Genomic DNA, 11048 nt, shown 5'->3' with positions numbered 1-11048 from the left:
GTAGGATGGTCACACCTGCTTCAGAAGTGAAGACTAGAAAGAGACGTGTTCAGTGACAGGGCCCTATCTTTATGCATTTTCCTCCCTTGTCAGCACATCAATAAACGCCTGTTAGGATAAGTATGTTATCTATAGGGATCCTGACATTAAGCAATCTGCTTTTAAGCAGGTGTCCTTGTTAACTCGAAGGAGCTGCCCTGCTGATTCTCTTCCTAGATTTCAACCCCGTAGCCATCTAGCAGTTTAGGGAAGACACATGGTGACCCAACTTGCCTCAGCTCTCTGCTTCAAGGCAGGGGATGAGCGGACGGTGTGTTCCTGTAGCCTTCAGTGATGATCTGAGCTTGGGATGGGCCTGTAGGTGCCTTGGGGTAAGAGGCAGGACTGTAGTCTTAGTGAATGGGTGGTCTCTTACTATCCCATGAAGTCCTCCCCTAGGTGTCTGGTCTCTGAGGGTCCCAGAGTAGTGCAGGATTCACCTGAATGGGTGCTGAAAACAGTGATCTTCTTGGGTAACTCCCCTTGTGCCTTGGGTAGAGCATGCCACATCGGCCTTCCAACAGTGACTGCCACAGCAGATGAACAAAAGCTCTCCCGTCGGCTATACCTTCCCATCTAGGACTTCACTGGTTAAAAACGACAACTTAGAAGATTTCTCTGTTTCACTCCTGGCCTTGTCTCCTGGGTTGGAGAAAGGCTGCTTTCCCCCCCCCCCCCAAAACAATTTAGTATTTTCTTTAAGTAAATTGATATGTTTGTTAAAAACTGTATCTTGTTACACTCCAAACAGAGATCACAATTCTCTGTAGAAATACATTTTGTGCATAAACAAAATAAATCACGGTCTGCAACGAGAGTCGCTGGAGGGGAGTGGAGGGGAATAGAGCCGAGCGGAGCCGTGCGCCGTGAGGACATAATGAGATCCTAATTACTGCACGGTGATTACATTATCCCGGTAAGAGGTTGTGACAGATTATTTGTGAATGCGGACACAGTGACTAATAAAAGGGGCTGCATTTCTGAGTTATTTGGTGACACTGATTTATGAGATGACAATTTGCCGACGAGGAGGATTCGGGAATGTGTGGGTATCTGGGCTCGGGTGAAGGAGGTGACGTTGGTTTGGCAGTCTCTTCAAACCTGTCCTGGAGAGGAGCTGGTCTCTGCTCTGTGACAACTGCCCACCCTGGGCTGTCACAAGCTGTGCAAGCAATCTGGTAGGATTTGGGGCGGGGGTGGGGGTGGGAGTGGGGGAAGTTCCTGAAGGGAGGTGACATTGCCTCAGACCTCAGGCTGCAATCTCCACTAGGGGGCACTCATAGCCTCTTGGAGTTCCCTGCTGGTCACTCAGGCTGCCTGCTCTGCAGAGCTGGAGGCAGGATGGCAACCCCAAAACAACCTTGTCTTTAGAAATGTCTCTGTTGGGTCTTAAGAGCTGAGTTTGAGACCAAGGAGAATATACCTTCATCTCTGGGCTGGAGTCTCAGTCTGGGTGGTTTTAAGGTCTTAGGGACTTTCTCACTTCCGTTGGGTTCGGTCCAGCTCTCCCTAGCACCAACTACACACTGTGAGTTTCAGATAATCTACAAAGCAAGAGCGCAAACAGAACACTGAGGTGTTCCGTGGCGTCTCAGCACTAACTGTCCCCAATCGGACAGGTCTCTGTGCTAGGCAGACATGTCACTTTTGCCAACCCTGGTCATACCGCCTAGCTGTGGAGCAGTGCAGTCTGAACCAAGCAGACGAAAGTGCAGCGGGCTGGCACAATGCGCTGTTATCTTCCCGAGAAGCTCAGTCTGTCTTTCCTGCCTCGCACTCGGGGTCCCTGACCCTCTATGAGGCAGCCTCATGGCTGAGTGCTGAGGCTGGAGCAGAGAGCCAGTGTGGTAGACCTCTTAGTTCACTCGCTGTCGAGGGCAGCTGAAATACCCTTCCGGGCAGGTGCAGAATGCTGTACCTGAGCTTACACGGTCTGGCTAACATTTCTTTCCATCAGCTTTCAGCAACCATCGGAGTGCTTCTTGGGAATCCAGATATTTTTCTCAGCCCCTTCCCCCCTCCGCAGTCTCAACCTGCCACAGAACGGCTTTTAAAGAAGATAAGCTTTCTTCAAGTTGTTTTCTTAAAGGGCCGATTTCCCTTACGCAGCATCTTTGGAGAAGCATGCAAACGAGGCTCGGAGTATATAGATTGAGACAGGCTACGAGATAATTGCTAACGATGAAAACGTGCCGCGTTGCTGCCAAACCCTCAAATTCTAATTTTCCACGAGAATCAGTTCTCAAACGTGTAATCCCAACTTCATCGGCTGTCATTTTTATGCCCGTGCAGCTTAGACTTCACCCCAAAGTGATATCCAGTCTGTCTTGAGAGAATGTTTTCTGTGAGTTTGGCAGTGGCGTTTCTGTGCTCTCCGGAGGGGTGTTTATCAAGCTGCCACCCAGACGCCGTTTGTGTAATTTGCTGGGGTTCATTATTGCAGATATCAGCAGTCAATATATTTTTTCCCCCTTCTAAAAGGACATTAGTTGGCTTTTTAGTAATTCTCAGAAAGCTTTGCCTCATCTGAGTGTTCATGGTGTGGGCTGCTGGCTAGTGTTCTGGGGACAGAGGACAGTCAGGTTCTTCTTAGAGGTTGAGGGTGAGTGGGTGCTGAAGGGAAGAGAGACACAGAGAGATAGACAGATGGAGAGAGAGGTAGATAGATAGACAGACAAGGAGAAGACAGACAGACGAGAAAGATGGAGAGGAAGTTGGGAACAGCTGAGAGAAATGGATGAAAGGTGTAGAAGGAAAGGATCTCTAGGTCATCAAGGCATCTTACCAGGAGGCAGGGGCCACCATCTGGGGTTCCTGTGTGAGTCGGGAGGGGAGGAGCTCCCTAAGACATCAGGCAGGGGCTGCAGGATAGCTCAGCTGGCAAAGCGCTTACTGTGAACGAGCGCTTGAGTCTCATCCTCTAAAGCCATGCTAAAAATAGGAGCGTGGTGGTTGAGCACTTATAAGTCTCGAGCTGGAAGGCATGGAGAGGTGGATTTCTGTGGGTTGCTGGTCAGCCAGCCTGGTGTCACTGATGCGTTCCCATCCAAGACTCAGAAATTCTCTGGAAACACCTTCAGACATGCCTCGAGGTTTGTCTCCTAGGAGAGTCTAACTTCAGTTGAGTTGACATGGAGATGGACTGTGACAGGGAATGAGGAAGGATCCATCAGCACAACATAAGGGTTGATTCCACCATGCCTAACTATCCAAGTTGGCATGGATGGGTTGAGAGCTGCAAATGATCACCTGGACATCCAGTACTCCGTCTGAACCAAGTAAGTAAGCAAGTACCCCAAGATTTCTAGGCCCCCAGTGGGATAATACCAACCTCACTTCTCTTCCACCCTTTTAGGGAAGTGCCATTTGAACTCTGTGTTTTCTATGATCTTTAAAAAGATAACATTTCCATAATCCCAGTGCTTTGGAGGTAGAGGCAGGTGGATCTCTGAGTTCAAGGCCAGCCTGATCTACAGAGTGAATTCCAGGATGTCCAGGGCTACACAGAGAAACCCTGCTCAAAAAAACCTCCAACCAATTCACTAAACAAAAATAACAAACAACCCCCCCCCCAAACAAACCAAATCAACTAACCAACCAACCAAAACCAATTCTATATTAGCAAGAGCCACTCCTGGATAGCGACTGTACCATAACCACATGAAGTCCAAGAGAACCCCTCATGCTGAGTGCATGCTGGAATCTAAATGTGCCATAGTTGATGTCCTCAACCTCCAATTGTAAGGGATTTGGGTCTCTCTCTCTCTCTCTTTCTTTTTCATCATCTATTTAATGTGTATGAGTACACTGTAGCTGTCTTCAGACACACCAGAAGAGGGTATCAGATCCCATTACAGATGGTTGTGAGCCACCATGTGGTTGCAGGACCTTTGGAAGAGCAGTCAGTGTTCTTAACCACTAAGCCATCTCTCCAGCTTCCTTGGGTTTTTCTGTCTTGTAAAACTAATAAAAATTTCCTGATGAACCCCCTCCCCTTTTTGTTTGAGACTGAGTTTATGTGTGTGTGTGTGTGTGTGTGTGTGTATCCTTGGAACTTGCTCTGTAGACCAGGCTGCCCTCAAACTCAGAGATCCACCTGCCTCTGCCTCCCAAGTGCTGGGAATAAAGGTGTGAGCCACCGCCATCAGGCCGGATGAACTTTCTTGACCAGGTCCAGAGAGGGAGCCACAATGAAGTTCCTTAGATGTTCAGAAGTCTGACTGTCTACCCTGTGACCATCAGGGTGACCCAGAGAAGCCTGGTGGCATCATACCACCAGAGTTGTGGGGTACTGTTTGCACTTTGTCCCCTGATGCTGTGGTGGGAAGACGTGACAAATGCTTATAGGGGGGCCCATGTCCCCAGAGCACAGGTGACTCTAGGGATACATGTCCCCTGTCAGTTTCACATAGCTCTGTGAAAGTTTCCCAGGGAACCTGCAGAAGCTGGAGGGCAGCCTGCTCACGCTGCCTCGGATTTCCCCACTGATGATATAGATTAGCAGAGGCATTTTAAACGTGACTTTATTTTGCATCCACCTAGATAGATATGATTCTGAGCTCACCGGCCCCACTCCTCCTCCGTGTTCAGATCTGATGCGCATTTTTTAACACAAGTGATTTGTCTGCTTCTTAGTGCTTTGGTGGAGTTATTTATACATTCTGGACACTAATCCGTTGTCAGCCTCGTATGTTACAAATATCTTCTCCCAGTTGGTGCCCTGCGCCTTCCGTTTGTTTATGCTGTTTGATGAATTTCAATGGCCCTGAATGTGCAGTCTCTTCCCTCCATGTTTGTGATTCTGGGGTTTTGAGAAAGTGCTCCTTGCCCTGCAGCCACGGGATGGTCTCCTGTGATGACTTGGTTGTGTTCTATAAATGTTTGTTATCGTTAAGCCCTTAGGCCACTTGGAACTGAATTTTACAACGAGGTAAGAACCTATTTTCTCTGTTCTTTTATTTTTTGATATTAACCAACTCCCCCAGCATTAACCGTTGCAGCCTCCACACCCACAGTTTGGTCTTGCTCAGGCTGGTCTTGAACTTAAAGTCCTCCTGTCTTAGTCTCTCCTGAGTTGGGATAACAGATGGGCAGCATCACATTCGGCTCTTTAACTGGCAATGCAAAATTTCATTAAAAGCCTATTGATGCTTATATATGGATGCCCTATCTTTTGTACACGGATAACCATGTGTGAGTGCACATATGTATATGTCTGCACAAATAGCATTCACATGTACACATCTGTGCAAGGAATGTGTGCATCACTCCCTTCAGTTTCTACACTGTGAGGACTCAAGCTCTGTTCCCCAGGGCTTGATCTGAACCCCTGGTGGCTTCAGAAGGAAGCCTGTGGCCAGCGTATCCAGGCCTCAGAGTATCCGGTTGCCTACTCACACTGGCAGGTGATGGTTTTAGAGCTTCCCATGGGCAGGTAGACATTCAGAACCTAGCACAAACATGATGTCTACCCGTGACCTGTGACTCGATTATGGTGTAGAGGTGGCCCTCAAGCCAAGCCCTGGGTCCTCTGCTCCTTATTCAATTTTGAGCTCTGGGCCCTGGGATGTCCTCTTCCTTTGTCACTTGCACATCTTCTTGATGTCACATTAGAACTGGCATGTCTATGTGCCTGGATTGGAGAATCAGACAGGTGGATGTGCTGTAGACTGAGTCATAGCTATTTATTCCAACCTTTCTCTGACTGTGGTCTGACCACACCCCTTCCCTGCACCTCCCTGAGCTGCCCCCTTGGCTATTGCCTGAGTGGATAGGCCTTCCTGTTTTCTCTGTGTATTGAAAGGTCCTTTCTGCTAGGTAGCTTCAGAGGTACTCACAGAGTTCTGTGTTCCCAGGCTGGGCAGACTAACCCTTCAGGGACTGCCACACTCATGCCCTGGCCAGGGTTTCAGAGGGCTTCAGGTTAGCTCCCAGACTCATATGCCCTTTTGCAAACCAGAACATCCGGGTGGAGAATCAGGCCAAGCCACCCAGGACACTGTCACATTGTTGTGGCAGGCAGTTTCTCTCCTCACTCTGCTCTGTATCCCCAGAGGGGAGACCTAAAGACCCGGATGCTCCAAAGCCATCCCTGTTGCACATGTTTCACCAGTCATCCACAGCTGCCTGGGCCCCTGACTGGGGGCAGGCATCAGGTTGCACCCATTGTGGGGTTTCTGCTCCTCCATTCAAGCTGGGCCTGACTTCTGTATTATTTCATGATTACAATTTTAATCCTTCAAGTATTTCAGCACTGAGGCTATAATTTCCAAACATACCTTTGTTTTCAGAGTCCCCAAGTGTTCTTTCTCACTAACAGATCTAACTGTCTGTAATGTCATATTCCTCATGGCCTGGCCTTCAGTGGTAGCTTCCATTGGCAAGCACCCCCTGCCCCATCTCCTTGTAAGCCCGGCTACAGCTGGGAAGTTCATGGCTTTGGAACCTAGCGATTTCACCTGCAGGATGATCCTCTGATCTCATTACGTTCTCACTCTGCCGTGTGGAGTTAATGCGGCTTCATCTCTAATCTTCCCAAAGATGGTTTATGGTTCGTTACTGCAGACAGTGCTAGCTGGAGCGTTTTCTCTCTCTCTCTCTCTCTCTCTCTCTCACTCTCTCTCTCTCTCTCTCTCTCTCTCTCTCTCTGATGGGGGGAGGGAGTAAGGAGGGAGAGGTGTGGCTTAGCCACTTGCAAAGCTGAGAGGGCTCCTGAGCTAGGTCCCGGCTGGACAGTTTCTGGGTGGATGGGAGCAGCTAGCTGCCCTGTCAGAAGGGACTCCCACCCTGTCCTGTGCATTTCTATTTTAAAGGCACAAGCTTACCATGTGTGGAGAAGAGCTGCTCATGGGTTTCTCTCAATGGTATGGGACAATATGGGGACAGGTGACAGACTCTAGGGCTGACAGACTGCAGGATAGGTGACAGACTGCAGGACAGGTGACAGGTTGATTGCTGTTAGCTGTTGTTGGTCTGTCTTTTGGGGCCCTAGCATTTATATACCCTCTGAAAAGTCTCCAGAATTCCAAACATCACACAATTGCAGAAACCATCTGCTGCTGGCAAAATCACGCCCTTGCTAGAGCATGAAGCAAATTATAGCTGCTGTGGACAGTCTGAAGAAGCCCTATATCACAATTCTGGGATCAGACCAAAAACATATTCTTATATTTCTGTGAATCTTTTAAAAAGAAATCAAAATACCAAAATTGTCACTACACAGTTATCACACATCACATATCACACATATATCACAGACACACACACACCACATATCACACACATACAACATACATATGTCACACATCACACACATACATTACACATCACACACATCACACATCACATATCACACACATACCACACAAATACACCACACACCTATCACACATCATATACATACATCATATATACACATCACACATATCACACATCACAGACATCACACATCATACACACTCATACACACATCATACATACACATTGCACATCATATATACACATCATGTTCACATCATATATACACATCATGTACATATTTGTTCACTTTACACATCACATATCACACACATCACAAACATTGCACACACATCACACGTCACACACACATGTCACCATACATCTCTGGTTCTGTCTCTCTTTGGGTCCTTGGGCACCCTGGTGGATGTGCTCCATCCACAATGGTCTTTACTCTGCAGTAAGATCCAAGGATGTTAAAGTGGAGACTGAGAAAGTAAGGAGGGCAGTTTTATTCCCCCGTGAATTTTGAAAATTATGCTTAAAATTACAGTTGATGGGAATTCAACAAATGTACTTGTAACATATGCAATGGCATCAGCAAGATGGTGGGATGGGGTCAAGGACAGGCAGGGTTCCATATCCCATGGATGTAGACAGTACAGAAGGAAAGTCATGAGTAGGAGATCAGAGAAATAGAACAGACTCTGTCTGGGAATTCTCAGATACATGGTGAAGAAATCCCAAACGGAAAATCCCATCTTCAGCCAAAAGTGCTAGCTACAGAGTGTTCTGTCTGATATCCTGTCTCTGTAACCAGAGGCTTGGTCCAGGATTGAATCTCCATCAGCTAGGACTGTCCTTATTTGCTTGGCAGAGATCTGCACTGCAAACCATACCAAATTTCCAGAGCTAGACGCTGGCTGATCTGGACTGCCAGCATTCACTAAGGGGTGGACTTCATATCAGGCCGTTGCACACAAAGTAACTTACCCAATGGGGCACATCTTTAAGGTACAGATATGCTCACTTCAGCCTGCTGCAGCACATCTGCATTTTACAGCCAGTTACAGTCAGCCTGCTCTCTGCTTGCAGGGTTCTCAATAGTCTCTTCTTTCCACTCTGCTCTGAGGAGTGAATTCACTCACTGTCAGTAGCTCTTTTCCTCTGCTAGGGTGGCCAGTCCCCTACAGATGAACAATGCTGTCTGTATTCTGTGACATCCCTGGGACTGTCACTAAAACGTCACACACAGAGACACAGTCAGCAGCTCAGCAGTTGAACAAAATACAAAACATCTGGAAGGGTCGGAGACAGAATGAATGGAGAGACAGGAAATGCAGAGGAAGGAAATAGAGTAGTGGACCCCAATTCAGCCTGTGAGCTCTACAGTAAACATCAACGGTCTTTATTCACAAGGCCCCAAAAGCAGGAGCAACTGGAGTGTCTATCAACAGAGAGGTGGGAATAAATGCTTATATACAATGGAATATTATCTGGTATAAAAAAGAATGATGCTTCAATACCTGAGAATGTAGTTGCTATTCATGTGCACAGGTTTTGGGTATAGATGGTGGGATCGCGCATGATTAAAATGTTAAGTAGCACATTAGGTGTGTTTTAATGTGTGTCTTTAATTTCAGCACTTGGGAGACAGAGGCAAGGTGATCTCTGTTGAGTTTTAGGCCAGCCTGGTTTACATAGAGAGTTCTAGGCCAGTTGGGCTACATAGAATGACCCTGTCTCAGACAAACTTAAATTGATTAGAAAGGAAGAGTCAAGTGTCAAGGAAGTGAGGACAGGGACAATATGTGGAAGACGATGACAAACTCCAGTAGGTGACGGCCTCTTGAAAACCACAGCTTGGTGTTGTGACAAGATTGGGCTTCAAGGAAATTCTGGAGCCACCTGGGATCTAGCTCTGTTTTTCATGCACTCACAAACACAGTAGCCCAGGCGGATTGTGTTCTTTTTAGAATCTATAATCATGACGCCAAGACTGCTCTGAGCTGTTTTGCAGACAACACCATGAACTGTGAGGGAATGACCACAATACCATCTGAGGGATGCAGGGATGCGCTTACACAGCCTTAAACGTGGACAACTGACCTTGGTAATCACATTTCATCTAGACATTTGCCAGCGATAGAATGAGCCGAACTAATCCTCATCATGTGCTCAAGATTAAACGGTCATTTCTATTCGACCTCTGTCCTGACACAGGCATTCCAGATGCAAGGAGTGCTACAGCTTTGACAGAACAGTCAAAAGTTTAGTCAAAGAACAGAAGTTGTCAGAATGAAGGCTGGAGGACGGCTCAGTAGCGAAAGTGTTTGCAGAGCAAGCATGAAGACTGGAACTGGGGTCCCTAGGAACCCGAGTCAATGCCAGGGAGATGTGTCAGCTCCCTTTTAATTTCAGCAGATTCCTAGTCAGCTGGCTAGTGAGACTAGCTGTATCAACGAGTTTTGGGTTCAACTGAGAGACACTGGCTCAATGAACCCAATAAAGGGACAACTGAGGGTAATTTTTAATGTCAGTATTGGGCTCTTCAGCTGCCCATTCACACATATGTGCTCACACGCATGTGCAAAAACATGCAAACACCCACATTCGCAGCACACATACACACATGAAAAGTTGCCAGACTAATAAGAGAACGTGAGCCAACCATGCACAACCAACCAGACATTCCACGTACCCTAAGATAAAAGGGGTCTGAATAAAGGAGAGAGAAATATGTGCAATGAACAAGGAGAGCTGGGGTCACTCTGTAAAAGTCAGAGTTGTGATCAGGGAAAAGATGATTATGAGAGACAAAGGAGATTATGCATGGATCAAAGCTCAGCCCATAGAGGAGGCGATGATATCAGATGGACAATCAACAACCAAGGTAAGACGTGAAGAAGAAAGATGAAATCAGAAACAGATGCACCCACAGTTGTTGGGGGGGGGGTAGGTTATTGTCTACTAGTACTTGGTGGGATGGATATAAAGCCGGGGGTATAAAATAATTTACCTTCTTCCTTACTCAGCCAGGGTCAACTCAACGTTTTTAAGGGTGCTTGGGGGTATTCACTAAGATAGGCCATATTCTACCTCGTTCTATAACAGCCGTAAAATAGTTGAAATCAAACCGTGCCCATTCTTTGAATACAATGAAGCTAAATTAGGAAGCAGCGGGAAGATCAAAGAGAAAAACTCAGACACTAGAAAATGAAACATGACACATCTAGATAATCCACAGTCAAAGATGTCTCATGGAGAATTAAAAACAAAAACCTTTAAATGGAGGAGAATGTGGAGCTTAACTGTATCCAAAGAGAGGAAGGACTTAAATCAACCACCCAAGCCTCCAGCTTAAAGAGTTACCTTTCCAAGGGGCTAGAGAGCAGGCTCAGTGGCTAAGATTACATGGCGCTCCTGTAGAGTACTGGGGTTCATTCCTGCATCCACAAGAAGCTGTTCACACCTGTAACTCCCACTCCAGAGGATCCCACACTCTCTGGTGGCTTCTATGGTCACCTGTACTCAAGGGCACACACACCTTAATATCCTTGCATACTTAAAAATTAAAAGTTAAAAATTAAAGATTAGAAATAACTTTTCTACTCTGGGGAGATGGTGTAGAGAGTAAACTGTTTGTTGTACAAATGTTGGCACTGAAGTCTGGGTTCCTGGTACCCACATAAATGCTGGGCAGGTGTTGTGGTCTACCTGTAATCTTAGCACTCAGGAGGTAGGGGCAGTGGATTTCTGGAGCAAGCTTGCCT

This window comes from Mus musculus, chromosome 15 (assembly GCF_000001635.26).
Source record: "Mus musculus strain C57BL/6J chromosome 15, GRCm38.p6 C57BL/6J".
In the NCBI taxonomy this organism is placed as follows: domain Eukaryota; kingdom Metazoa; phylum Chordata; class Mammalia; order Rodentia; family Muridae; genus Mus; species Mus musculus.
The sequence above is the reverse complement of the archived record's forward strand: the minus strand, read 5'-3'. Positions refer to the sequence as shown.